This window comes from Sinohyriopsis cumingii, chromosome 16, assembly GCF_028554795.1.
Source record: "Sinohyriopsis cumingii isolate HCF-2022 chromosome 16, ASM2855479v2, whole genome shotgun sequence".
NCBI lineage: Eukaryota > Metazoa > Mollusca > Bivalvia > Unionida > Unionidae > Sinohyriopsis > Sinohyriopsis cumingii.
In genome coordinates, this window is record NC_142976.1 from 24921552 (window position 1) to 24948155 (window position 26604).

A 26604-nucleotide genomic window follows, 5' to 3' on the forward strand; every position below is an offset into this window, starting at 1 on the left:
GAGCTAAAACACAAAACTTTTGGGATAGTGTGTTTAGGAGGTGTTAAATGGTATCGTTCATGTGATGGATAGTATTTTTAGTGGTATAAGGGATAGTCTATTTTGTGAAATTTCATCTTCTTTGTTTACCTTCTAAGCTAACACATAACGTTTGGAGTGTGTGGGGGGTATTGGTCTTTGTTTGTCCCCATAAAACTCCCTTTGTCCCTATCAAATTCACTTAACCTACCTAACTACGTACAGTAGCGCGTATTCAGGTCAGCCACTTGCAACACTGTTGCCATTATTCCCCTAGTGTCCAGTACAGTGAGGTCATTAAGACTAGAAATTCTGAGGCTATAAATATATTCTTGGGTTTTCCCATAGGACTTTCTTACAAGTTGAGGCTAAAATTAGATACTAGATTTTTTCCATAGAAATTTCCACACGTTGTCGCTATAAAAAGAAACTGGCATTTTACAAAAGGAATTTCCACAAGTCGTGACTGTAAATAGATACTAGCTTTTTTCCTCTTCTTACTTGCCCAGTGTGAGATTTAAATTCTACACTACACTATTAAATTATGCATTTTCTGAAACATTTTCTTTTATCATTATTTATACAATATTGTAACATTCTACAAATATTTAATTACGGTTAAAATAAGTTTATTCAAATATCTTCCCAAATTTTCTTATTTATTAATTCTACTCTTTCTCCTTATGTTTGACAGTTTACCATCCTCGTGTCAATTTATAATAATATTTAATTATGTTAAGTGCTGCGAGAAAAAAAAGGACAGGATCACGACGGGCAAATACATGGTTATTGCATACACTATTCGAAAATATATAGTGTTGATACAAAATTTATATAAATAAATATAACATGATTAGAAAATATTTTGCTTTGTCTATGATCATTATTTTTTAATTATCTTTTTATCTCAGTACAAGGATAAAAACGTTTTTAAACTTACAATACTGGAAATTATTTACTGTTGCTATAAAAATTACGGCATATGGTAATGAAGCGCTACTGTATTCCATTAACACGTATCAACGCCTGTTACAATCACAAGTAGGTGAGTAGGACCGTGCTACCTTTAACTCAATTAACACATTTGTATCACGCCATTTTATGACATTGTGTGCCTGTGTAAAAAATAACCATTTATGTCGATAGTTTATCATATACAGAGATGTATGCCTTTTTGGAGATGTAGTAAATTTGGAATTAGTCTCCCAATTACCAGTCATTCATTATAGTGTGCGTAGTAAAACCAACAGTTTTATTTTGAAATTTATGTGGCAAAAACACCATACACCAATAGTATACAGTTGTATTATCACTTTGTATGACTTTGTCAGGCTTTGTATGGCTTTCTTATGAAACACTGAAAGGTTTGTTGAGTTTGTCAACCTATATTTTGATAATCAGTTAAATGAACAGTTTATAAAATAACAAACATTTCAAATATGTCTTTTTTCCAGACTTTATCAGTACTTTATCATTAATTATAATTATGTTGAAAACTAGTCCTCCTGCTGGTTAATTTATTCGTCAATATAATGTACAATATACATTTTCCTAATATGACTTCGCACGACTCTGTCAGGTTTTCTGAGGCTTTGTGTATCTTTGTCGAGCTTTGTGTAGACGTTGTATTATTAGGACATATTGAAATATTGCATTTTTCATCGATAATCATTCAAATGAACAATTAATTAAATTATAAACATTTTACATACGATTTTCTTATTAGTCGAATTAGAACTTTGCCGCCAAATTTTATTGGTTATTTAATTTGGCATAACTGTGTTTAAAAACTAATCCTTCAGTTTGATTAATTTATTCGTCAATATAATTTACAATATAAATACACTTGTCTAATATGACTTGTATGACTGTCAGGCTTTGTGAGGATTTGTTACGCTTTGTATGACTTTGTCTGGCTTTGTGTGTGATTAGGATATATTGGAAAAATTGCATTTTCTTTCGATAATAAGTTAAATGAACAATTTGTAAAGTAATAAACAGTTTACCAATGATTTTGTCAGACTTTGTTATTAATTAGTCATTCTTCGAGTTCGAATTTGTATTATGTCGCCCAATTTTCGGTCATTTAATTCTGCATAACTATGTTGAAAACAAGTCTTTCTGCTTGATTAATTTATTCATCGATATAATTCAAAATATAAATACACGTTTTTATTTGACTTTGCATGGCTTTGTGGGCTTTGTGTGACTTTGTTTGGCTTTTTTCTCCGGCTTTGTCGGGCTTTGTTTGACTTTGTCAGGCTTAGGAGTATTTAGTAGGACCCCTTCCGGTTCTTGTCAAGACCGTACTCAACATACTCTTTAAAACAATTGTTTTAAAAACCAATTAACTGGAAGACTTCTGTTTAACATTTATTCTATTCGTTTTGTAGCTCTCTAGATATATATATTGATAATGCCCCAGTTTGTCAGCGTTACCGACGACGAGAATGAAGAGTCGATTGAAATTCCATGTGAAGAAGACGAACACTATCGATAACTTCTCTTTCGGCCCAATTTCCAGGGGCTTCTGGTCTCAAATATCGCAGTTCAGGTGGAGGCTTGCGCGGCGTGCGACTCTGCGCCGATGGAAAATTATACCCTCCAGAAGACGGACAGTGGGGCCCAATCACATATTTAGCTGTTTTTCCAAAGGGTGCTGTATATGTCTTGAATTTAATTGTCTTTACCAAATACACAGAATCGTAATAAGCTGACCACATTATAGTCATACAGTGTAAGACGTTTGTTTATGTTGTGTCGACATAAATATCGCTAATGTGATGAGGCCTGATGCAAATTCGGTACTGGTGAATGGGTCTTGTTAATGTTTCTTTATATATATATGAAATATGGTATTTCAAGTCTGGACCACAAATACCAAGTACAAAAATAAAAATCCAACTTGCCAGAAGTCTTACTGTGATGACATTTGTAATCAAAGCATGATGCCCCAGTGCTAGACATCGCTATAAATGGTCACACTGCAGACATCGTAGAGATACGACTGAAGTTTTGTCAAAGCTTCAGTCACACAAATTAAATCCAGGGCCTCCATTGGCAATATTTTTCTTTGTGCCATGAAATTTGCCACTTTTCAGCCATAGAAGCAATTTTATGACGTTATGCAGGGACTTAAATATATGCATAATATTATATTGGCCCTATTTTTAATCTGTCAATAAAGCAATTTTAAATGCTTTGATTACATTTCAAAGCACTAGAATAAATATATTAATAACATTATATACACGTGAAGTTAATGTGTAGCATATGAAAAGCAAGAATGAATGAGAATGTTTCTTTATAACTGATGATACAAAATAGTTTTTTTTTCCCAAACCATGTCTTAAATGCTTTCCTGAAATCAAAATTCTCAACATTGGGCCCATCAATAGAAATTCTCATTCAATTTTTCAAAGTAGAGACACCCAAAGAATTACTTAAGTTTGTTTTGATAAGATTCTGTTGACTGAACCATCTCTCACAGTCTGCAGTAGAAATAAGGGTAACAAGTAATCTGATAGCTGCCTCAGATGCAGCTGGATATTAAAAATGTTTGTTTTTCAGAGCTAGATTAAACCATATTCTTTGTGCTTGATACAGACCCATTTTATAAAGTAAATTTAACATTTTTCATTGTAATAAGCAACTCCAGCCCATTATAGTTGACGACTCGGACTGGCATCCTTTTAGCAGCATCCTGTGTCAACTGTTAAGTTCAGACCATAAAAACGTGTTATCTAAGTAAATGATCAATAAAACACTAAGTAGTCCCAAGTGAGTCTCACACTCACAGTTTGCAATAAACATAAATTAGCAGCACATGCAAATCTTTTTGCTGACCTCTTCAGTTATAGAGTATAACCCACGGTCATTCCTTATTTCCTACAAATTACATTTAATTGATTCTCAAACTGACTGACAGCTTGTAGTTAGCTGAAATCATGTTTGAATAATGCCTTATTCATCATCTACCAATATGATCCACTGACTGCAACAGATATTAAGTCATTTTCGCTAGTCAGGGTTTCGATAACCCTATCTACACCTTTGTGGATCAAACAGCTATATTGGTGCTTTCCTAGCAACATCTCTTGGATTTCATGTGTTGCCTCCCTTTGTATGTTATGCCAACTAACTAATAGCTTTGTGCATGGTACATCAGCTGAAAATGGTGGAGGCAATGGACTTAAAAAGGATACTTTGTAAGTTTAACATCAAAAGTATGGCTGTGTACCAGATTGAATCCATTACAGGTGTATTTGAGTCAAAGGTATTTGTGCAAACACAGACCAACAGTGGAAAATCATTTATTTATCAGTCCATTTAAGTTGTATGCTCCTCTTGACTCAGTCACATAGGAACAGTGTTCAAGGTTGAACAACTTAATTTTGTTTGGATGCTTGTTTGATACACCAAGGTATAGATAGGGTTATCAAGACCTTGGCTAGCGAAGATGGCATTAAGAAGCCTGAGTCACTTATAAAAAATTTTTTTAAAAAATGTACTTTATTAAAATTTGATGCCAGCAACTTTTGCCAGTCAGTATAAAATAGTGCCACTTTGACAGTTCTTTCACATTTGTCACCAAGTTTTCAAGGTAACCAGCTCCAATTATTATCGCGTTGTTTCTTTGGCTATAGGCAGTGTCATACTAAAGACTTACAAAAATGGTACTAACAGCTGCCTGGCTTAGCGTTCAACATTAAGAGGTTAGTGTTAGGACTGGTCAGCCTGGTGTCAGGATAATGTGACTAGGTGGGACATCATGCAACATGTCTGCGGCATGATGCCCTGGTGCTAGACATCCCTATAAACTGCCACACTGCAGACATCATAGCAATATGACTGAAAAATTGTTAAAGCTACATTAAAAAATCCAAATCACACACACACACACACTCATTTGTTGGATCACAATAATACAATCCAAGAGCATATCCTTGTTTTAATTTTACTACGAGTCCAAATCTGTTTCCAAGAATGTTAATTCTGAGCACTTTGTATTTCCAAAGAAAAATAGCTTGAATTCAGTAATTTGAATAAATAAATTATAACCCGAAAGAAATACTGGACACAACAATAATACAATTAATTCTGCTCAGATCCTCCAGCCTGAATGAATAATTTTTTGAAAATTAAGATTATATAGTCCTCTACTTGACTTGAGATCACAATTAACATTTTCTAAAACAAAACAAGTATTAGCTAATGGAAAATTTCATTCTAGAAGGTTCCAGATGTTTAGAAGATAAAATCTTGGTTATAATTAAAAGGTCTGTTTTTAAAATTATAATATAAAATGTAGTAAACAACAGGTTGACCCAGCATTTCATGGGAAATTTCCAAAGTTCTGGACTCTGATTGAGATAAACATGTTTACAATACTAAAATGAATGATTCGTTTAGAAAATGAAGTTAATTTTGGACAAGGTCAAGTCCAAAATACAGTGATTCATAGTATATAATGAAGAAATCAACCCAACCATCAATGCAAAATAAATATAAATTATACTTAACTAGCTGATTGTGAGTTAAATTGATTGAAGTCTGACCAGAATATTTGGAGGTTGCGGTATGGATCATTTGGGTGCTTCACATACACATATTTGTTTAGTCAGTCCAAACACTCAGTAGATTAGATTCGTTTAGTAGACTGGTTAGTTCAGACTGCTCAAAATTGGTATCATTTCTTTCTTGGAAGGTATGAAAATCAGTCATGTATCACAATAAGCCAACATGGTACTGGCATTGGGTATCCACTTACTGGATGGTCTAGCAAATTTTAATGCTTTTACATTGAGTCGTACTTTCATGGAATCAACAGGAAAATTATTTATTTTCTCAGAAAGTATTACAGTCGTTTTGTCTTTGATCAGCTACAACTTTAACTCAGTTAGACCTGGTACTCACCATCTGTATTGCTAGTCACATGATTACACAAATCTCGCAACCTGCATGTTCCTGACATGTTAGGTTCAGTAGTTATATGATATTAATTAATAACCTATTGCAACTGTTGCAGAAAAAATGAAAAAGCTATTAAATGAAAGTTGCTTACTGTTTGTAATTAAGAAAAAGAAAGAAAACAAAATTCTTTATATATTTATTCCAAGAAAAAACTACCTGTATAAGATTCATGAAATTGAGCTTGTGTCAATGATGGTTTTGTTGTATCATGTGACTACCATGTTAACGTGCTTTCTGCTTGACCACTCTGGTTCTATCCAGGTTGCTGCAAAGGGTTTCTGGTTGTTGTCCTCGGAATAAATTTGTTGAGAATTATATGAACGTTTAGGTTTTTTACAAAAGTTATGCATCTTTGCTAGCCAAGGTACTGTCATAGGGTAGCTGCTTACCAGATAGTCTAAGCGGCTGCCCCTATGCCGGTAACATGGCTGTGTGTCATCAGGCCACCACATCCAGTCAAAATTAAATTGTTCCAATTTGAACACAGTTCCTACATGATTGAGATAAGGGGAACACACAACTTCAATGGACTGATAAATTTGCAATTTTTTGCTGCTGGTCCTTGTTTGCACAAATACATTTCACTCAAATAGACATGTAATGGTTTCCCTCTATTACATAGTCATACTTTCGATGTTAAACTTACAAGGTATTCTTTTTAGGTTAATTACCTCCACACTTTTCAGCCTATGCTATTGGTTAGTTGACATTACATACTAAGGGAGGCATCTCATGAAATCCAATAGATGTTACTATATATAAAGCACCAATATATCAGTTCAATCTGCCAAGGTGTAGATAGGGTTATCATATCAGAACCTTGGTTAGTGAAGGTGAAAAGGTGTTTGACTTGTTAATATTTTTAAACTTTTGTACAACATTAGAAAGGAGTTTTTTTTATTGATATTACATGAGTACTGGACCTCTGAAGTCATAAGTCAAGAGATTTCTACTCATGTGACCAGCAATGCAAATGGCAAGTACCAGGCCAGGTCCAGTTTAATCAATGCTATAGTTTTGTCTTGTCTGACAGTAGATTAAAGACATAACAATTATAATATGTACATGTACTTGCAAAATCTGAGAAAATAAATAAATTTCCTATTGATTTCATGCAGGTATGACTAGTTGTAACATCGTTTAAGTTTGCTAGGCATGCTGGGTACCATATGCCACTACTGCTCAGTGGTGTCTGCAAATTCCAATTTTTTTATAGGCAATGGGTTCAGACCCCACACCCCAATACAAAATGTCCAAATATGAAGAATGGGTGGGAATATTTGGAGGAAATCCAAATCAGAAAATGGACTATAATTTCTTATAAGTCACATTTTTTATTTCTGTCTAAAATGTTGAATGTTTAAGAATTTTGGTGCTTAACTATTACACTGTGACCTGTAGGTTAAAGCACTTTTTTCAGACCTTGAATATGTCGCAAAAGAAATGTGAAATTGTCATCCCTTGTATTATATATTACAAAATAATATGAACCCCAGTGAATATCAGTGTGGGGACTGCTTTACAGTATTGCAAGCAAACTTGTTGATTTTACAGAAAATTCAGTCATTGTTTATAAAGTTGTACCTGTATAATTTGAAGGTTTTTTAAATCAACCTTTTTGTAATTATGCCTTTTTAAATCAACCCTTTTTTAATTTGGTCTTTTTAAACGACAAATTTTGAACCAAATCATCTTAATGAGTTTAGGTTATTTGATAAATCTTGTTTTGGGTTTTATTGGCACAGATTAATTCAGGTTTTAAACTTTTTTCTCATCAAGATAAGATTCTAATACTTGTCATTTATTGCTTTTCTAATACTGTAATAGGAAATGTTTACTTTGTATAACCTGCACATAGAATGCTGTCTTAATTTACAAATATGAGTATTCTGATTTTTTAAGAATTAAAGGTTTGAAAGGAGAAACAACCAGTTTATGTTTATTATGCTATTGTTTCCTCATACCAGCTTGATGCAGTTCAGCACAGTAAAGTTCACATTTTTATTCTGTGAACTGAAATGACATTACATGTTAATGTAAATGAATATACAGTAGTCGGACACATTGTGACACATTTTGTGGTTTTTAGTGCAAATATCCAGATGTTTTGGGAAAGTCATGAAATAGAAACATCTTTTGATTTAAAAAAAACATAATACATGTTCTATAAGCTATAATGTTCTTTCATTCCATTCTGTAATGATCATATGTGAACCTTGAAAAAATTAATTTTATCCTGGAAATGACCTGGAAATTTATCATTAGAAAAGCATTAAAAAAAGCATGGGAACCATGCATTTAATGATCTCCGGGTCTGTTTATTGGTTATCTTGTGTAAATGTTTAATTGAAGATTTAATTTAGGGTTCATGTTGGAGTCATTCTTTCATCCAGTTTCACCTCAGAGGATGGAGCTTATGGATAGTGTTTTAAGAGGCAGTGAAGAGAGCATGACTCCTCTAGGATGTAATATTAACTTCTCACAGGTCAGCCCCAGAGAGATTCTATTATCTTTCGAAAGTTACAGTATGATCATTACAGCATGAAACGTTATCCATAGGACCAGGTGTCTTTTCAAGAACTCAGCATCTGCAACTATTGCAGGTTTTTCATACTCAGTCTTCATGATCTATGTTGGTTGTGTATGCCAGTAGCGTAGACAGTGTATGCCATTAGTGTAGACAGTGCTACCTCTCAAGTGCTTAGGTATCATGTTTGTCTCTATATATTTGCGACCAAGCCTGACATTTTTAATACTATGGGCAGTATCAAAAGCTGCAGTTCTAAAACAAAAAATAGTGGTATTGGCAGTATAGTTTCACAAGTGGTTAGACAATAATTTGTACTTTATTTACCTCTGTTTTAAACACACTAGATACCAAGAGAAAAGGAGATGATGCAGTTGACAACCCTGCTCCCAAGATGAAGCGCAAGAATGATGAACTGACCAGTGACCTCATTGTGCTGGGCTTGCCCTACAGTAGTACAGAAGAAGACATGAGAAAATATTTTTCACAGTTTGGTGAACTTGTTCTTGTGCAGGTATGAAAAAATGTTATTTCATATCATTGGAGGAGTCCTGTTGGAGTTTACCCATCCCCCCATACACACACAGATATATATATATATATATATATATATATATATATATATATATATATATACCACCTGTCTTGAGAGACCATATTCTCAATGCACAAATTTATTGATTAATTAGCATTGTGACCTGTTATGAGAGACCACCTGTCTTAGAGACCATAATTTTTTGCACAAGAGGTGGACTTTCAAGACAGGTTCTACTGTATACAAACACAAAAAAACGTAATTTTATTCCCCTTGCTCGACTTCTTTCCTTTCAACTGTACAGCCTAGATGCAACACTGTTTCCTTATATATATACACACACACACACATACAAAAATGCACTAATGGGAAAAGGAAAAACTGGCCATTGCACCCAAGTGACTGTTGTACACGGGTTCACTTTTTAAAATTGGATTTAGGACAAATAATATGCATCAAATATCGTTATTATCATCATCACTAATATTGCATTATCAAGATTATTTAATATTTGTTCTATACTATAAAATCATATTTGCAGGTAAATGTTCTTTCTCAAATTTATGTTCCACACAATATTACTGTGTCTGGTTCACTTCAGTCCATCCTACAACTGCTCCGGTGGCCTAGTGGTTAGATTGTCCACCTCAAATGCAGGAGTTCGTGGGTTCGATCCCCAGCTGAGTCATACCAAAGACTTACAAAGATGGTACTAACAGCTGTTCGCTTGGCGCTCAGCATTAAGAGGTTAGTGTTAGGACTGGTCGGTCTGGTGTCAGGATAATGTGACTAGGTGTGACATCATGCAACATGTCTGTGACATGATGCCCCATTGCTAGGCATCACTATAGACTGCCACACAGCAGACATCGTAGCGATATGACTGAAAAATTGTTAAAGCTACATTAAAAATCCAAATCAAACACACACACACTCAATCCATCCTATAAATTATAACATAACTGACTTTAAATTATATATCACACACACACACACACTTAATTCATCCTATAAATTATAACATAACAGACTTTAAATTATATATCAATCTACTGGTTAGTTAGTTTGTTCATTTCTAAAAGCAATATATGGAGCTGCTCAGCTTGCAAGATCAAAAGACAGTTGGCTTATGAGAGAAATTTGTGATAATCAGAAAATCAAAGGAGGCCATATGTGGATGTTAGTTTTGACCCTACAACGAAACATTTACCTTTCTTTGCAGACATGTTTTGATCATTGAATGATCCCTGACCAAAGTGAAAAGTGATATGACTTGTATCTCTTCAGAAGGACAATTTTTTCTTCTTCAGAGCTAGATTTAATTCACAGTAAATAGATGAAGATATCTAACTATGACTGTCATCACACTGGCACAGAAGGTGCCCTCCATTTCTGTTGTGATAATGCAACTCTTTTCCCACCATCCAGGAAACTAATTGCTTTGACCCTTGACCCAGAAGGCAAACACTGCCACGCTTTCAAATTAGACATATTGACACATTTGAATTTCACTGTTAATGTGACTGGAATTGTGAGTACGAGCAAGATAAGAAATGCTTGCACATTAATTCACATGACATGACATTCCTTTATCTAAACAATGCCTTCCTTATGAGGCAAAAATTTAGTTTACATTTGTACAGTGTGCGCTAATGACTGCGTAAGGCAGGGAGAACAATGCATTTGGTTAGGAAACACCTGGCCGCTGATCAGAGAAGGCAGGTGACCATTACATACAGGACATTTATCAATGAAATTTGTAGGGGTGTGTTTAAAAAGGATGTAGTGAGCAGGTGACCGCTGCATCAATGTGACCATTAGGACAGAGGTTTAACTGTGTTTATATATATATATATATATATATATATATATATATATATTGATTGACCCAAAAATTGATCAGTCTGCTTAAAATCAGATCTCTGCTGACCTATGTAAAGATCCGACGACTACTGCTTAAGGGTTGTATTCTGGTGACCTTTGAATTAGCCAATGGAGATGCAGCTTTCCAAACTCTGAAAGTAAATCAGATTGTTTGGTATACATTCATGCTTGATTGCTCTGGTGTCTTAGTGTTAAGAGAGTCTGTGTCGTATGTGGTAGGTTCCACTGAAATGTACAAAATAGCCAGCACAGTAGCCATCTTCAGAATCTTGTTGTTAATACTACTCCCAAATGAATGATCCTATCAGCATTGTATTTTCATTGAAACACTTATTTTCATGTAATGTTGGTCCCCAATGAAAATGTTTCTAATCTGACCTCCCATATGACCCTACAACGGCCATATATAAAATCTTGTTGCTGTTTTACTAATGTAGACATGGACATTGCACTTGCATTATAAGACTTCTTGTTGGTCAGAAATGGTGTGCATCTGATATCCAATATGGCTACCTTGGCAGCCAACTTGAAATCCTGTTTTTGTTTCTCCTACTAAATGGAAAGATTTATCAACATTGAGTTTTGCAAGAAGATTTCTTATAATGTCTTGATGATCAAAATTAAAATGATGCTAATCTTATGTTCAAGATGGCAACCTTGGTGGCCATCTTGAAAATCTTGTTATTGTTACTTTTCTTAACTCTCAGAAGAGTTCTTGTTATGGTCAATTGGTCCTGAATGAAAATAATGCAAATTGAGCCTTGATATGGTCACCATCTTGAAAATATTGTTATATCTTATTCCTCCCAAATGGTAGACTTCTGAAGATACCTGTTTAATCCTAAATGAAAATGTTGCCAATTGTACATTAGCAATGACTGACTTGAAAAAATCTTGCTGTCACTACTCCTTCTGAATGGATAGTCATATTGACAAGGGATTTTCACCAAAAGGCTTCTGATGATGTCTGCTTGTGCCTTCATGAAAACAGTGCCAACCTGACATCAAAAATATCCACCACAGCAGCTAATTTGAAAATCTTTTTATTGATGAAGAATATCACAGATGGTATCAACATTGAGAAGCTGAAAGGAAGAAATGTTCTTATTTTTGATTCCTGGAAATTCTTTGTCAAGTAGAGCATCAGTCCTTTTCTTTATGGGGTGTTGTTACTGATTGATATAAGATAAAAACAATGCCTCTCTGACTATGTTTATGTTACCAACTTTGAGAAACATTGCAACTTTTTAGAAACAAAATTACTCCAAGGAGCCCAAATGCTCATCTCTTCAGGTCACATTGTTATACACACTTTTCATCAACTTGAAGGCATATAGCTGGAGAGGACAAGAGCAGAGATATAGGCCACAAGTCAGAATTTATGAAGTGATCATGCAGAAATTGTGAAATTGTTGGAAATACCATTAGTTGTGAACCCTCTTCAACAGAATGTGACTAAGGATTCAGTCGCATGATCAGTGTCACAAATTTAGCAGATCGGCCATTTAATTTTATGGAGGGGTGATATATCAGAATAATGGTAAAAATTATGACTGGCGGGTTCAGTGGGGTCAAGTGGTCTGTGGTACTTGCTGTTACAGATTACATCTAACCTTTGTCCACATGAATTCAAGTCTGCTCGGCCAACATAGGTATGTGAGAAAGCTTGCCACTAGCTTCCTGTGTGTATGTTGTCCTTCCCAGGATTTTCTCAGGTTGTTCCTACTCCAAAATTGGTATTAAACCAAACCAGACTAGCCTTGTTGGGCAGCTGGATTTTAAATCAGGACAAGTGTTTGGTTTTTCTTAAGTAATTTTGCCCTGGACTTGAGTCTTACACAAATTTCTATGAGGACTGCTGTTTAAAGAAGACATGTAACTACTGCTGCTTAATTGAATAAGGATATTGATTGAGCATTTGGACGATGGTTGACATCGGGACCTGGTGGGAAACATTCTTTTATGTGAAATATTTTGATAGGTGAATAATCACACCAGTCAATTAAATTTGATTTTGTGTTCTCCTTTCATATTAAAAGTACTGTAGTTTTAGTGTTATGTCTAAATATTATTATGAAATACAACACTTTGGGGCACATGGCATTCGAGTCAGGGTTATTGGAATTTTAGTCTGTGCATTCATTTGCCTTGAGCCAGTGTCTGAAAAAAGAATTCTTTGAGCACATTTTGGGTGGAGTACTGACAGCAGGGAGGTGGAGTACTTAAAATGGGGAGAACCTAAATGCAAATATGCTATCTGGAGATGCTCCTCTTGAACTTGAAATTTTAGTCCATCTCAATATAAATGGGTGGGATGCTACTGAAGAAAAAAAATATGGGAGATGGCATGGAGGCAAATTTCATGTATTTGAGGAAACTGAAGATAATTGCCCAAGCAAAAAAGACAGTGTAACTGTAGGCATCGTCCACATGGTAGATGGAGCACATCAGAATCCTTTGATTATGAGGAAACAATCAGGTGCTGTAGATGGGGGAAAAAATGCAGACCCTTCCTCAATCATTAAATGGGGAGTCAGAAAAAACTAGTTTCAGTTTGATGAAACACTGACACCACCACCTCCAGTCACAAATAAGCAGGGGAGGGTGAGATGGAGTTCCCTCATCCTTATAAATTCCTTAATGCAGCATTGTTAACATTAAATTATACTTAGAATAATAGTGTTATATAGTAAAATAAAAAACTATGACAATTCTTTTTCTTCTCTTCACTTAAGGACTCTGGTTTGATTTCTGAGAATAAAAGCTGTTGCTGTATTGGAGGTTGTGATATTGTGTGAAAGCAGACAAGGCTGTATGCATTTCAGTGCATGTTGTACAGGACATAGGTAAATTGGGTTTTGGTGTCTATTTTTCCAGGTTAAAAAATATCCCAAGACAGGAGTATCCAAAGGTTTTGGGTTTATCCGATTTGCTACTGTCGAGTCACAATCCAGATGTCTATCCCAGCGACATATGATTGGTGGCAGATGGTGTGATGTTAATTTGACCAACAGCAATGTAAGTGAGAGTTACTGAGATTCATTTATTGTCAGCAATTTAATGGAAAAGTGAGACTTGCTGTTGGTTCTCACTTATAAAAGGAGTCAAACTGCAAACAAGAAAGATCCTGTTCTGTGCTGCATAATGTACCAGCAGATCAGGGTCTATATTGTTTGTTCTACTGATTACTTCAAACCAAATTCACAGACCCATATATGCCTTTGTATTATGCATGGGCAGGTCTGGCTCTGTGCAGTTTGCAGGTGGCTTGTATTATAAGTGAGTATATATGGAGGCATACTTGTTTTTGAGAACAGTAGTAGTGTCAGGAAAGGTTGTATAAATGTGAAATGCACATCATGATGTAACTTTTATAATCCCGCAATGAAGTGGAGCTTATAATATGATAATGTTGTCTGTCTATCCATCTGTTTATTACCACTTTCATAAAAACTCAGTAATATGAGTTGTCCAAATTACCAAACTTTGTCGATGGCTTGCACTTGAGTCCTTTCAGTTTGGGGGTCAAAAGCTCAAAAGTGAAGGTCACTGTGGCTAGAAAAATGTCTTTGTTGTTGGTATAATTTTGTCCATCCCTCTGTCTATCAGTTTCTAATTTCATTTCCACAGAGTACTTTGATCTCTCCATATCTGCATTTACCAAGGATTTTATATGGCTTTCACACTGGGTAAAGAAGAATCCTATTGATCTGAGTCAAAGGTCAGGATCAATCTGCCTGATTCAAAGGTCAGGATCAGTCTGCATGAGTCAAAGATCAGGATCAATTTGCCTTGAGTCAAATTTCAGGATCAATCTGCCTGATTCAAAGGTCAGGATCAATCTGCCTGAGCCAAAGGTCAGGATCAATCTGCTTATAATAGGACATTTTGCATATACACTTGCTGTTTCCATATGCAAACATCTTCCATTTATGCTTTTAAACAAAAAGTTTACAGTATAAAAACATTGAAACATACATTGCTATTAGGTATCAAAAAAAGAATAAATTCCATAAAATATGTCTCAGTTATGAATACACTACTTGTCCAAGAATCCTTTCTTTCTTGCAGTTGGTTATATTTATTTGATTTGATGAAACTTAGGAACAAAATATTGTAACGTGTTTATAACACTTGCACAGGCTTTGCATACATGTGTTGTGTATCTAAATTGTGAAGAGATTGCATTATATAAGTGCATTACTACCTTTCTTTCTCAATGCTAGCTTCTGTCAAGGACTTAAATTGATAAAACAGTCTTAGAAGGGCAAAGTTTAAAATATTTTCAGATGAATAGTAATGTGGTTCCTCATTCTAAAAATATACTGCCTATGTGACATCCCTCCAAAACCAGTTTATTATGAGCTTACCAAATTCATTGTTTTGTAAATTCCAAATATTCTTTTTCCTTTTCCAGCTGTATTTTAGTCCATCTCAATCTGAATGGACCTAATGAATGAATAGGTGTCAGTCAAGTGTAGTCCTTCTTCATTCTCAGGATTTAGTATAATGTCACATTCAGTTCTCTCTCATTTGCCACCCCATACAAATTGAAATAAAGTACACCCAAGTGTTTTCTTTCTACTTTTGCCCTTGCTTTTGGGAAGCACTGATATGACCTAGCAGAAATTGGTTTGTACAGAATAACGTTTATTCCAGAGTAAGTTTCTTGACCACTGTTTAAGGATGTCTAGTGTAATAAAGAAACCAGTAGATTCTCTGGTCTGAAGGTCTTCAGTCTGATAAGAAAATTATGCTGGTCAAAAGGTCATCAGTCTGATAAGAAAATGAAACTTGGACCTAAGGTCATCAGTCTGATAAGAAAATTATGCTGGTCAAAAGGTCATCGGTCTGATAAGAAAATTATGCTGGTCAAAAGGTCTTCAGTCTGATAAGAAAATGATACTTGGACCAAAGGTCTTCAGTCTGATAAGAAAATTATGCTGGTCAAAAGGTCATCAGTCTGATAAGAAAATTATGCTGGTCAAAAGGTCATCAGTCTGATAAGAAAATTATGCTGGTCAAAAGGTCATCAGTCTGATAAGAAAATGATACTTGGACCAAAGGTCTTCAGTCTGATAAGAAAATTATGCTGGACCAAAGGTCTTCAGTCTGATAAGAAAATTATGCTGGTCAAAAGGTCATCAGTCTGATAAGAAAATGATACTTGGACCAAAGGTCTTCAGTCTGATAAGAAAATTATGCTGGTCAAAAGGTCATCAGTCTGATAAGAAAATTATGCTGGTCAAAAGGTCAACAGTCTGATAAGAAAATTATGCTGGTCAAAAGGTCATCAGTCTGATACGAAAATTATGCTGGGCAAAAGGTCATCAGTCAGATAAAAAAATATGCTGGGCAAAAAGTCATTAGTCTGATAAGAAAATTATGGTATCTCCACATTAGTTCAAGGCCAAATACCTTTATGAAAGATCAAGGTAATTGAGACCTTTTGGAAAATCATGAGTTTATTGCATCCAACTAGTGCCAGCATTAAGGACTATTAAGCATTGGCGTGGCATATAATATGCCATTCATGGTGATTTTGTTCTACAGTACCATATGTACAAAATCCATAAACATGGATACCCTCTGAATTGAAGTCAATCTGCAGTGCTGTATCTACTTACTTATAAGTCAAGTCTAGCTCTTGAGACCCAAATATGCTGTCATATAATGCACTGGCATAGCTGGGTCTATGCCTTGTAGCATAATTTGATACAACAAACAATATAGACCCTGATTTGGTGGTGTATTATTCAATGGGAATCAAGGATGTATGTTAAGAGTTGGACACGACTTGTAAACAAGTACATATGTTACATAAAATCAGATGTAAATTAACATAGCCCTCCATTACAGGTAATCATTTAGTCATTAGATTGCTAGAAACTTCTTTACAATGGTGAAAAGACTTTAACTGGAAAAATTACCTTTCAGATTTCAGTTTGTAGATTGATTTTGGTTTGAGACAGTTTCAAAAAAAATCGGAAGATGAAGAAGCCATACAAAATTTAAGATTAGAAGCCCGTTTTGTCCTCTTTTTTTTCAATCTTCTTGCCAGTAGGTCCTCAATGCAAACAATTTCATAGGTAGCTTGATAACACTACAATCATGTATATTATCAAAGTCAAAAGGCAACATGTCATTTTTCAGAGAACAATTGATCATTATGGACAAGAAATTAAAATAAATTACATAAATTAAGTGGTTGAGAGTGAAATAGGCATAAGCATCCATTTTCTTTATTATTTTCATGCATGTTATTTTATAAAGTTGCTGACCTTGATTTGCATGGTAGGTTTTCTATACCTTTCACAAACAGCCTGAAAATAGTTCTAGATCTTTAGATATTTTCTCCTAGTGAATAATAAATCTTCTTAAATCTTGTCTTTGGCAATTTTTTTCTTAAGGTGATTGTCCAGATTTTTTTTAGGCCAGGTTATATCTGTATCTGAAAATATTCCAGTGGACCAGTCAAAATTGGTGGCAGTTAAATAATGTTGTCTAATTTTATAAATCAGCTTTGTATTGGGTCCTAAGCTTGTAAAAGAAAAATTGTAGAAACATTTAAAGCAGAAATTAGCCATTTAAGATAGAAAATAGTATTGCTTGAAGTAGATCCAAAAGAGGAGGGAAAAAAAAGATAATTTAATTACTATTTAAAGGAAATAATTTTTCCCCCATTTCCTAATTCCTTTTTTTTATATACAAAATTATACAGGAAGGTATTGGTGGGCAGGCTGCCATGAGCATGAAGATATTTGTGGCCAGATGTACAGAGGATATGACCACTGATGATCTGAGGGACTATTTCAGCAAATTTGGCGAGGTTGTGGATGTCTTCATTCCCAAACCATTCCGATCATTTGCATTTGTCACATTTCAAGATGCTTATGTAGCACAGTCTCTATGTGGGGAAGATCATATCATCAAGGGACATAGTGTTCATATCAGTAATGCAGCCCCTAAGAAAAGGGACCCCCATGCTGCTGATAGAAGGGGAGGGGGGCCTGCATATGGACCACCTCCTCATGATCGCCGATCAGTGGGATGGGGGGCGCCTGCCAGAAATTATGGGCATGATATTGGATGCATGGATACAGGTTTGAATAATATTGGGATGAATGTTTTGAGTTCAGCAATGCTTGCTGCTGCACAAGCTGTACTTAGTGGGCAGACAACCCCAAGTGCACATAACAGCCCTGCCTCTGAGAGCTATGAAAATTTGGGTCCTGGCTTTGGAGGGACAAGGGACACAAGGGCACCTCAGGGAGGTTACTCCAGTGGTTTTGGGGACAGCCATGCTAGCAGTAGCAGCTCTGGTTATGGGGGTTGGTCAGGTCATTCAGGGGGTTATGGACCTTGGGGTCGAGGGTCATGGAATTAATATAAATATATTTTGACTTGTGAAAATTTTTGCTTTGAAGAAACACTTGAAAAATTTATCAGTAAACAAAATCTTTTTTTAACTGTTGTTTGATAGATAAGTCCTTTATCTGCAGTGAATATTTTTATCTTTAGAAACAATCCAAAGAGTTTCTTGCTCATAAAATTAAAGCAGTTTGTAGATGGGGCTCAGGATAGGAATTGATTATATATCCAGTGCTATCAGTTTGTATTCATTTTACCAGAATTACAAAAACTATCTTGTGTGAATTGTATCATTAAATTTAAACTATGCTGGTTGCCTATGTAGTGTACCAATCTGTCCTAAGTTGTAAACCATGATCTTTTTCAAATACACAACATTATAGTGGCATCAGAGAGTTGTAACATTATAATATAATTTTTCATTTAATTTGCTATTTTGAAATAGTACATTCAAATGGTATATGGTCACCATCTTTGTTTCTCAAAATAAGATCAAACGGAAATTCTCAACTACATGAAAGTTTCACTTACATTGTTGGCTTTACTGGTCAGAGAGTAGAAGAGCAGTTGCTATGTGTGATCTGTCTGTTAACACAAGTTTTTTAATCACCACTTTTCAAAATTCTGTATGATGTCGATTTCTCTGTTATTAATAATGAACAGGACCAATATAACTCCAAATTTTCTGTTTCAGTCAGAAAACTGAAGTTACTATGTAATTAGATCATCATGGTTACCATATATACTTGCTTACAAGTCGAGACTCGAGACCAACTGCCAGCTGTGCTGACCCAGATCTGCCATTGCATTATGCACCAACAGATCTTGGTCTGTGTAGCTCGTACAAGTAATGAGTAGAACAAACAATATAGACCCCTATCTGGCTTTGAAATTATGTGACAGCAGATCAGCGTCTCAGTTGTTTGTAATTGAACTATTCTTATAAGTGATTATAAACAGTTCATAAGAATTAGCCAATTTTAACAAGTATTTAGTTTTGCTTTTGGATGATATCAGATCATATGTTTCAAGTTTCTATAGTTTAATTCTGGTTTAAAAAGCAATAGTTTATTATACCATGTCCATTAAAATTGTCAAAAATTAATATAAAAAAGATATGTATGGAGTTTTACTAATCAAATTGCTTACTGAAAGTTTTTCTTTATTATGTGAGAGTAGCCCTTAGTGATTTGCATACCAGACTCAGGACCAAAAGAGTGCTGGTTTGAATCCAACCATAGGACCAGCCTGGGTCAGCTGCTTTGGTGTGTCCTACAGCAAGGCACTTTACTCCAATTGCCTTGGTGTGTCCTACGGCAAGGCACTTTACTCCAATTGTCTTGGTGTGTCCTACGGCAAGGCACTTTACTCCAGTTGCTTTGGTGTGTCCTATGGCAAGGCACTTTACTCCAATTGCCTTGGTGTGTCCTATGGAACTTTACTCCAATTGCCTTGGTGTGTCCTATGGCAAGGCACTTTACTCCAGTCATCTTGGTGTGTCCTACAGCAAGGCACTTTACTCCAATTGCTTGGTGTGTCCTATGGCAAGGCACTTTATTCTAATTGCCTTGGTGTGTCCTACGGCAAGGCACTTTACTCCAATTGCCTTGGTGTGTCCTATGGCAAGGCACTTTACTCCAGTTATCTTGGTGTGTCCTACAGCAAGACACTTTACTCCAATTGCTTTGGTGTGTCCTATGGCAAGGCACTTTACTCCAATTGCCTTGGTGTGTCCTACGGCAAGGCACTTTACTCTAATTGCTTTGGTGTGTCCTACCGCAAGGCACATTACTCCAATTGCCTTGGTGTGTCCTACAGCAAGGCACTTTACTCCAATTGCCTTGGTGTGTCCGACGGCAACGCACTTTACTCCAATTGCCTTGGTGTGTCCTACGGCAAGGCACTTCACTCCAATTGTCTCAGCACTTAATAACTTGTTTTTGTTGCTGTGCTGTAAAACACCAGACCAAACCAGAAAGAACAGCCCACACTATATGACTTTATGGTTGCTGAACTGAATATAACTTAGAATTTAACAATTAAACTAAATCATGATTGAATATGAGCAGGAAAAAACTAGAATTTCAATGACAGGCACTTTTAGGAAGTAACTTTTTAAAAAATCCGGAAAGGGTTAAAAAAAGGTAAGAACAAACTTCTTTTGAAATGTTTTGTCCCCTCGACCCCCACCCCACCCCAGTCCCTTATCAAATCTTGAGGAATGCACAACTTTGATTAAAGTTTTTTATATTAGAGTATCTCACTTGGGAACCTAAAGGACTATGGGACCATTGAAGTTGCAGAAAGCATAAGTTGGTTAAAAGATAGACTGCTTATTGATAGGAAAATAAATTCCTGCTAAGCCTCTGATGCAAACATCAGAAAAATGAGTAATCCAGTCAATCCAGTTCTGCTTTCAGCTGCAGACTTGCATCAACACCATTATAGGTGATACCAGACTCACGAATGTAACAGATGAACTGAACTTTCTTAAATACCAATCAAGGTAACACTTGTGAGAGGGAGAACTTATGAAAGAAAGATTGATTGAAGGAATGGAAGGAGGCTAGCAGAACAGATTGTCTTCAGTTCACTTCATAGAGACATTTTTTATAAGGGCATCTAAGAAAAGCAATTGAATGAAGAGATATTCTTGGTTTGCTATGCAATGCTATAAATTTTATTAGTGAGAAAGCTCCTCCTGACCTTTGTGAGAAAGAGCAGGATTTGTACGAGATGATAAAATCTGGAGAGAGATATGACGAGATAAAAAAATATTCCATAGAAATGGTGCAATATTCAGTTGGTAGGAAAGTGTAAACATCAGAATGCCAGAGAGCTCACAGATGGTGTATCTACAGAGAGATGAGAGATGTAAGAAGGACAGGTTATGATTTGATAATAACATTATAATAAAAAAACTAGATTGATGCACAATTTTCATTTATGAGAAAGAGCATAATTAAGGTATGATTAATGGGATCTGCAGTCAGATGAGATGTGGGGAAGAGAGAAGATATACCAAGAGACAGATCTGTTTTAATACCCAAGATTTGAGGTGAGGAGTAAGTGGGACTGAAATCATTTGAGAAAGAGCATTATTAGGGTCTGAATATTGAGATCTACTGACAGATGAGATGTGGGGAAGAGAGAAGAGATACCAAGAGACAGAACTGTTTTGATTCTGGAGATTTGGGATAAGGAGCAAATGGGGCTAAAAACATATGAGAAAGAGCATCGTTGAGGTGTGATTAATGAAGTCTGCTGACAGATGAGATGTGGGGAAGAGAGAAGAGATACCAAGAGACAGAACTGTTTTGATACTGGAGATTTGGGATAAGGAGCAAATGGGGCTAAAAAACATGTGAGAAAGAGCATCATTGAGGTGTGATTAATGAAAATCTGCTGACAGATGAGATATGGGGAAGAGAGAAGAAATACCAAGAGACAGAACCATTTTAATACTGGAGTTTTGGATAAGGAGCCAGTGGGGCTGAAATCCTGGGAGTTGGATCATAAAAATCAGCTGAAGGAAGAGAGAAGAGAAGATTGGGATGACAACATTCACAGTGTAATTTGATTGTGTGAGATTGAAGTCTTCCAGGTGGTAAGAATGATTCACTGATGCACTAGGTGGGAAAATAAAGGGACAGTATGTGATTTGAAAAAAGAAACTCCATAATTATATAAAAGAATTATTCTTACAATCTGCATTGATATAAGGGCATCAAGTAGGGAAGCTGATAGCTTGAAGAAAGAACCAGAGTGAGCTCAGTTCAGGTAGTAAATTTTAATGAAATAACATTGACTTTAGAGATCAAAACGATGAAGAGAAGATTTGTGTGTTTCAGTGTGATGTTAGATTTCACAGTAAATTTACATGGTAGGTCATAGACAAAGAATGTGCACTTGGATAAGAAATGATAACCATTCACACTTGTGGCAAACATACGTAGTTGACTGTTAGTAAAAGGTAACAGTGCCTGAGAAAGAGCATTTAGTTTCATATTTAAAGAGAGATGAAAATGTGTTATTTATAAAAAAAAGAATAGAGAGACAAAAAACTGCAATTTTATGACTTAATGGATCATGGTTCTTCATGTGAGATCAAGAGAATTGAGGCTAACTGTGAGGTTTAAAAAAATTGAATCTGATCTGTTCAAGGTTAGCATTAACTTTCATCTTGGATACACCTGGAAAAGAGCTGTGAGATAAAGTCATATTTTTAAAGTTTCTAAGAGAAAATTACAGTTGGAGGAAAAATAATTTGAAAAAAGTTTCACAAGATTTGTTTTAAATTTTCTAAGAGTCTGCAAGATTCAAGAGACACTGGAGATGTTAAGAGAGACCATTGAAGTTTAAGGCAAGGATTGAAAATGGTGAAGATAAACTTCTCACCATAACCTTGGAAAGCCACAAGAAAAACCATATGGAAGAAACCAACAGGTAAATGGTGAAAGATGTGAGAGAAATGTAAAATAGGAGAGTATCAACTTTCTGAAATCATTTGTACAAGTTAATAGAACTGCATATGTAGTATCAGACTTTCATTTAGAAATATATCCTTCAACCCTTTTAGCTTTATCTGATGCAGGTAATGAGGCTTGGTATGCAATTAAAATGCATTTTTTACAAGATTCAAGTATATAATACATGAAAAGGACATCTTGTTTAGAAATATATCTGAAGGTTGAATGTCAGTCTTCATGGTGATTTTTGTATCAAAATCAACTACATGACATTTTGACATCAAACTCGGAAAGTTTTACTTTTCATACTTTCTCATGACACTTTTCTGTAGTTTTAATTCACTTTTATTAAAACCATTACTAAATTACTGGTGAGTTTTGATAAACAAGAGCTCTGGTAGGACTGGTATTTGCTCGATGTTCATTGCATGTGACTGAAGGGATGCTGGTACATGTCTGACCATTTAATCTGCCTGGGACTTTGATGTGCATTTGGGCAAGGCACTTTACTCCAATTGCCTTGGCACTAAATAACCTACCTGTCTTCCTGTGCCATAACATGCCAACCACCTATGTTTCCAAAATTTAAATTCTCCTGCCTTAATATAGTAATCCTCATTCATCCATCGGTCCTTCCATCTAGTATTCATTTGTGCAAATAGTGATGCAGTTTTTAATGTATGGTAATGAAACTAGATAACTATTATGGTCATCCCATAAATATGCACATATCAACCAATCCCTTTTCCTCCAATTTTTAGAGTTATTGCCCATTTTGTTTGGTGATATTGTTTGACACAATCTTGTTAGAACAGCTTGTCCAAAAGTATTTGATGGATTGCCATGAAACTTTATGACCAGAAGATATGCAGATCGACATATCATTGAGTTCCTGATGTTTTGGAGGGATTTGGGGTTGTCTTTTTTTTTAAATGTTGGAATTATTGCTCTCTTTTTCTTGTACGGGTAGTTTTAATACAGTATATGACACAGGCTCATTAGTGTTATTCGACCTACAGTTTGCCTTGCATATTTTTTTAGGATGACTGCAAAATTTGATGTGTATTTCAGTCATCAAGTAAAGATGCACACATTCACCAATCTTTGTGTTCCCTTTACTTTTGTAAGAGGTTTTGCCCTTCTTGATTTACAGCTGAATACAGTAAGTGACATAATTTTGTAAATGCATCCCTACCTTTGCAGTTTTTTAGTGGATTGCTTAGAAATTTATGATCATCATCAGAAAATGTGCACGTTGTCAAATTATTGTACTCTCTTTTTTCAAAAGAGTCATTTGCTGTTTTTGTTTTGACAGAAATGGTTACTTGACTGAACAAGTCACTGTGAACTGATTATTAGGTCAGACCTGGGTTGTTAATTGTCAGTCATGCAGACTTAAAAGAAATGGTTACTTGATTAGAAGGAGTCACTGTGAACTGATTAGATCAGACCTTGGTTGTAAATGACTGACAAAACGTTTTCAAAAAGGAGGTCAGAGATCACAAAGAAATTGTCTTTTTTTAAAAATCAAAAGTATTGTCAGAATCATTCTACATCATCAAATCTGAATTTGCAATTGCATACATTGCATACTGACAGAAAAACTGAATGTTCCATTCATTAGTTGTTATGTAGTGATAGCACTTTGTGTCTCTGAATGTTTTGAGGAATAAACTTGGATAGATTTTACACTATTCTTGGTTCTTTTATTGTCCGTGTTGCTTTCTTTGTAATGTATTACCACTTTCACCGTATCCCTCCCTCTTCTCTCTTGATCGATCGAATGCACTAAATTTTGGGTTGTTAATGGACTTTTTAAAAACCAGTTTCAACTCAAAAGCCAAAACAAGGCTGCTGGGGCTAATGCAGTTAATCAAATTGACTTAATATAGAGTAATCATTTGTTACATGTTTAGTCTCAAATAAACAGTAACAAAGAAAGAGTGAAAACAACAAACTTTGTAAAATTTAACAAATAATTTATTGTCCTGGAAAAACAATGTAATGATGAAAAAATCAGTACTTACCGTTCTAAAAATCAAATTCAGAAATAATCCAAGAATAATCCATGAATTAAATTTTAGAAGTCCTAGTAATGAAATGTTCTAATGAATTCAAGTTTGAGTCCCAACGAAAAAGCTGAAATGGAAGGCGATGATACTATAGCCAGCATATTGCTGTAATGTCTACAGTTCTTTGTTGTTCACAAACAATATTCCGGTGTTTGATTTTTCAGATAAAATTTAAAGAAATGTCTTTGTCCAAGAATTCTGTATGAGCACTTAAATATTTCCAGAGCAACAAATTAATCTTTTAGGATCCAAATAGTTTGAAGAAAATTAAAAATATAACTCGACTGGTCACAACAAAAAAAAAAAAAAAAACACCTTACATCCCAGTGTTTAGAAGCCCGACTGACTAATTTCTCTATAGACAAAGGTTATACAGTAACTTGAGATGCAAAACAGATTCCTGGATGAGGGTCAACCCTCCAGAATTTCGAGAACAGCGTAGAAGTATTTACATCTAAAGTCACGTAGTCCCATTCAGCCTCGATTTCACTGTTATTATTCACACAATAAGAATGAATTATAAAAAAGTTGTTTACTTGATTCTCAATCAAGGTAAGGAGCTAGGTCAGCATAAGGATACAAAGTTCAATTTTTAGGTGTTTTATACAAAACAGTCGGGTCAAACTAATTTCTGGAAAGTATCAAATTAAAGAAAACAAATTTACATTACTTAACATGTAATGAAATAAAAATAAAAAGATTTTCAAACGTTTTCTTTTTATTGTTCACCCGCAGTGAAGTGAAAAATAAAAACTCAACCAAAACAAAATCTCTAGTCAAAAGCAATGAAGGAACTGGATTCGCTGATAGGAATGAGCAACCAATAACAGCAAAAACGTGTATTGTCGTTCGTGTCAAAAACGTACTTGTATTGTTGTTCTTTTCAAACACGTGTACTTGTATTGTCGTTTGTGTCAAAAACGTGTATTGTATTGTCGTTCGTGTCAAAAACGTGTACTTGTATTGTTCTTGTCAAAAAACGTGTACTTGTATTGTCGCTCGTGTCAAAAATGTCTACTTGTATTGTTCTTATCAAAATATGTGACATAAGTGGACTGCATAAGCGAGAATAAAGTGGCACAAATGGACTGCCTAGATGGGAATAACGTGGCTAGACTTTCCCAATATCTCTTAAGGCATTTCGACCTGGGATAATATTTTTTTTATTGGATTTGCATTGTTCACCCACAGTGGAGTGAAAAATCAAAATCCAACCTAAAAATAAACTCAAGTCAAAATCTATGAACGTGGCAAAAGTGGACTGTCTAAGTGGGAATAAAGTGGTAAAGTGGAGTGCATACATGTTAACAAAGTGGCAAATGTGGACTGCCTAAATGGAAAAGGGAAGTGCATAAATGGCAATAAAAGTGGACTTCATAAATGGAGAATTTATGTCAAGCAGTATACACATCGACAGTTTTATACCATTTTATAAAGTGGCTATCACAAAAATCATGATTTGAAACCATATTCGAGGTATAATAATCAAGCTGATAATGAAACTTAAACAGTTGTACAGCATTTGCCTTTCCTGTTCTCTTTTGTATATCGGTAATTTGCTATGTTCCCCAGTTTGAAACAGTGTTCAGTGGAGGTAGTACTGTTACAATTACTGTATTTAGCGTAGGCTGTGTACGAGCCCCCCACCCCGCTATCACGTCACTAGATATATTCATGATTGAATTTATCAGTCGGAAACTTGCATTGAGCTGCATGTCGAAAATCAAGATGTTTTTATGTGATTGAAGTTTCACA

General features: G+C 35.2%; 1 pseudogene across 1 annotated transcript; it reads left to right on the forward strand.

Moving 5' to 3' along the window:
• The first annotated feature begins 2315 nt into the window (after positions 1 to 2315).
• Positions 2316 to 24471, forward strand: LOC149780086 (TAR DNA-binding protein 43-like; annotated as a pseudogene). Its single transcript, XR_016415003.1, has 4 exons — positions 2316 to 2674; positions 8866 to 9032; positions 13815 to 13955; positions 17659 to 24471. The product of XR_016415003.1 is annotated as a TAR DNA-binding protein 43-like (transcript).
• The last annotated feature ends 2133 nt before the right edge of the window (positions 24472 to 26604 follow it).